The sequence below is a fragment of the Suncus etruscus genome, chromosome 15, assembly GCF_024139225.1.
Source record: "Suncus etruscus isolate mSunEtr1 chromosome 15, mSunEtr1.pri.cur, whole genome shotgun sequence".
Lineage (NCBI taxonomy): Eukaryota > Metazoa > Chordata > Mammalia > Eulipotyphla > Soricidae > Suncus > Suncus etruscus.
In genome coordinates, this window is record NC_064862.1 from 25675873 (window position 1) to 25680236 (window position 4364).

General features: G+C 51.4%; 1 pseudogene; it reads left to right on the top strand.

Annotated features, from left to right (window-relative positions):
* The first annotated feature begins 2650 nt into the window (after positions 1-2650).
* LOC126031419 (uncharacterized) lies at positions 2651-2778 on the top strand (annotated as a pseudogene).
* The last annotated feature ends 1586 nt before the right edge of the window (positions 2779-4364 follow it).

Consider the following 4364-nt stretch of genomic DNA (forward strand, 5'->3'; position numbering starts at 1 on the left):
AATCACACTTGGCATGCTTGGAAGCTACTCCCTGTTCAGTGCTCAGAAGAGGGACAATGACATGCATCTTCACTGTTGCTACCTGGAGGCCCCAGAACTTTGGCCTCAGAACTTTGGCCTCTCTATCGCTTCTTTCCAAGGTTGATCTTAAGAGTGTGTTGTGGGGCCCGGAGAGATAGCACAGCGGCCTTTTCCTTGCAAGCAGCCGATCCAGGACCAAAGGTGGTTGGTTCAAATCCCGGTGTCTCATATGGTCCCCCGTGCCTGCCAGGAGCTATTTCTGAGCAGAGAGCCAGGAGTAACCCTGAGCACTGCTGGGTGTGGCCCAAAAACCAAAAAAAAAAAAAAAAAGTGTGTTGTGGACAGAATGGGGGTGGGGGAGGAGGGTAGGATGCTTGCCTTGCATACTGAAGACTTGGGTTCCATCCCCAGTACCCTAGATGGTCCTCTTGAGCCTCCCAGGAGTGATTCCTGAGTGCAGAACCAGGAGTCAGCCCAGAGCACCATCATGTGTGGCCCCCAAACAAATAGCAATTTTCCTACAAGGACCCTGCTCTGTATTCCAGGTCTGGACTGCTCGGAAACCCTTGCAAATGTTTGGATGCCTGAGCTCCTGTGTTGACATCTGTGACTGTCTATGCGTCTCTGAGCTAGCCAACTTTGTCCCTGGCATGCCCGGCCAAGGAGGAGGAGTCACGAGGCAAGATGAAGGTCTCTGATGACCTTTTCCAGTTCCCTTCCCACTTCCTCTGTCCCTACCCCCCTTCCCTTGACTCCTCTCCCTACCCCCAATGGCTATGAAAGCAAAGGTCAGGGACCCGGCCTTTGAGGCCAGGCTTTGAACTTGGACGGCCAGGATAACGGCCCTGGCCTCTTGGCATGAGCCTCCAGCAAGGCCTAAAGCTGGGCTGGGCTTCGGAGACATCAGAGAAACCCAGGGGGTGGGGTGGGAGTGAAGGATGGATTCCCCACTGAGGGGGGTACCAGTAAAACCACTGAGGTGGGTGTAAGGATTTTGTATGGAGTTGTCCCATACAGGCTGGTCTAAAAGATGGTGCCAAGCCACACTCTCAATTCCCCAACCTAGTTACAAAAACATAGAAGGTTGTGGGAGGGGTTGCAAGGCAAAAGCCCACCACTGGCTTATGCTACTGCATCCTGGGACCCTCTTTACATGAAATACAAAGACAGGAGAGGGAACCAGGATGGGGAGGGCATGTGTGTTCCTTTTTGGAGGGAGGGGCAGCATTGGCAAATGACTCTGTGAGGGGAAAGATGAGAGATAGGTTGGGTGCAGAGAGGCTTAGAAGCATGTAAGATATGCACATGGTGGTTAGGGATAATAATAAAGCTTCATGTCTCGTGAAAAAAAAAAAAAGAAAAAGACTGTGAGGGGGGCCAAGAGATAACACAGCGGTAGGGCATTTGTTTTGAACGTGGCTGACTGGGGATGGACCCGAGTTCAATTCCCAGCATCCCATATGGTCCCCTGAACCAGCCAGGAGCAATTTCTGAGCATAGAGCCAGGATTAACCCCTGAGTGCTGCCAGTATGATTCCCCCCCCCCCAAAAAAAAGACACCATGGGCACTTTGGGGGACATCTGTCTCCCTTCATCTACATTGAGGGGATGCTATATTTTTTTTTCCTTTGCGTGATACACCTGAATTGAAAGTGGGTGTGTATGGTAGAAAACACAAAATGAACATAAGGAACATATTTAGAGCCCAGGAGAAGATGCCATCAGAAAAGACTTCTGGGACAGGATAAGCCTTGCACAAACCAGGTTCGATCTCTAGCATCCCATGGAATCCCCTGAGCACCACTGGGGGTGGGGTGGGGTGGGGCATGGGCCCAAACCAAAATAAAACCAAAAAAAAAAAAACAACATGTAAACCACTATGATCAAAATAAAAATTATATTAAAAAAATAAATAAATAAAACCAAAAAAAGGAGAAAAAAGACTCCTACCCTCACTCCTAGTAGTTCTGCCCTGATGTCAAGAGCTTGGGGATCAGACAACAAAGCTCAGGGCACAGGGACTCCATGGTTGGCTTCGGCACGTTGCAGCCTGCTTGTCGCCTGCACATGCTGGCATGTGCACACGCCCTGCGTGAGCACACCAAGCGCCTGTTTCGAGGTCCTGTTCATGCCAGGCCAATGTTGAGTTGCTGGCCTGTGTGTGTCTAGACCCGTCCTGGGACTCCACGTCACCTCATCGGACCACATGACACGGGCCAATACGGGTGCTAGTTCTGAAGTCACATCGCAGGGGGGAGAAAGGTCACTGGCATCTACAGTAGCCCGCATCCTTTCCAGGAAAAGGCTCGCTTGGCACCATCACCAGAAGAGACTGCTTCTTCCGCCCTGGCCCCTTCGCACCCCACCCCCCAAGATTAATTGCCCTGGTGGCACTTCCCATCCTTAGCAACAGCCACACGGCTCAAGGTGTGGCACCTACAGATGAGAGGTGCCAGGGTTCTATATTTTCTTGGACACACCCCTTTCAGGGAACTCCAAGGAGATTCTAAAAGCTAGCCGGGCCCCCGAAAGATGCGTTGGAGAGACTTAAGAGTTTTTTCTCCCCAAGCCCACTTGCAAGCCTTAGCATTTATGGAGTTTTCCTCTTGGTCAAAATTTCTAAAGTGCAATACTTACCTGGCAGGGGAGATACCATGATCACGAAGGTGGTTTTCCCAGGGTGAGGCTTATCCATTGCACTCCGGATGTGCTGACCCCTGCGATTTCCCCAAATGTGGGAAACTCGACTGCATAAAAAAAAAAAAAAGATTTCTAAAGTGGGGACTTCTGTTCTGTCCTGCTCAAGAGAAGCAACAGGGAGTTAGAGGGGGTGAGGGCCAATCTCCCCCTGAACATTAAAGCCAATCCCGTCTAATCATCTATGGCCAAGAGAAAATTACTTCTAAACTTGAGGCCTGAAAAAGTGTTTCATGAGGAGGAGAAAGAGCTGGGCCATTGTTGTCCCCCCTCCCCAGCAATTCCTCTGCCCACCCCCTTTTCCTCTCTCTCTCTCTCTCTCTCTCTGTGTCTCTCTTTGTCTCTGCTTCTGTCTCTCTGTTTCTGTCTCTTTTTGTCTCTCTCTGTCTCTGTCTCTTTCTCTGTCTCTCTGTCTCTGTCTCTGTCTCTGTCTCTGTCTCTCTCTCTCTCTCTCTCTCTCTCTCTCTCTCTCTCTCTCTCTCTCTCTCTGTCTCTGTCTCTGTCTCTCTCTCTCTCTCTCTCTTTGTAAGTCTCCAGGTTCTAGCCAGCCTTGAGATTTACGATGTGTTTCGCTTGCGAAATGCCCTAAGATCGTATATGGGTGATAAAGAGCTGAGAAGTCTGCAGAGCACTGGTTGTTTGGGGTGGGGGTTTGGGGTGGGAAGAGCTTGAATGCAGCCCCCCAGGGTGCACCTAGAAGCAGCTGGCTCTTTTCTGCACAGATTCAGAGTTGGGGAGGTCTCCCACACGGGTGGTCACCTCTGAACAGCCCCCCTCCAGCACCCGCTTCCCATCAACATGCTTGCAAAGACAGACTGCGGACATGCATGCAGGCCATCCTGGCAACGCACATTTGCAGAGGCGAGCTGCAGACCTTGGGCCTGGTGTGGCTGGCTTCTCTGAAGGCCCCGCCAAGGCTGGGAATGGCAGATGGAGGCAGGCGCCTAACACTGCTCCCTAACCACACCCTTCTGAAATATTGAGAGGAACAAGGCTGGAGCACCCTTCCCGGGAACCCAGCTTCCCCTGGTTGTCCCCCTCTCCTATGGCTTTCCTGGCAGGACAAAGGAGGACAGAGGAGCTTGGCAGCCCCTGATCCCTGCAATCTTCCTCCATTGGGGTTTCTTCATCAGCATCCCCTGGCCCCTCAGGGCAGAAATCATCTTGCTGGATCCTTTCTAAACTCTGGGTCAATGACTACCATCAGCTTTCCAAGGAGGTACTTGGAAAGTCTGAGAAATAGCACAGCGATAGGGCATTTGCCTTGCACGTGGCTGACCCAGGACGAACCTGGGTTCGATTCCCGGCATCCCATTTGGTCCCCTGAGCCTGCCAGGAGCGATTCTGAGTGCAGAGCCAGGAGTAACCCCTGAGTGCCACCGAGTGTGGCCCCCAAACCAAAAACCAAAAAATAAATAAATAAATAAAAAATGGAGGCACTTTTCCGTGGCAGGGAAAAGAAGGGAGGACCCCTAAGGGTAACCACTCTGGGGACCTCTGGGGATCAAACCATGCAAGGACTGGGCCCTGAGGAATGACAAACAGACTGGCTCTTGTCTTCGTGGAGCTGTACCAACTAAGTACAGGCGTCTTCGTTCTCTGGTTCCTTACAAGATTTGCCAAGAAGAAATATTCGGCAGCTTGTG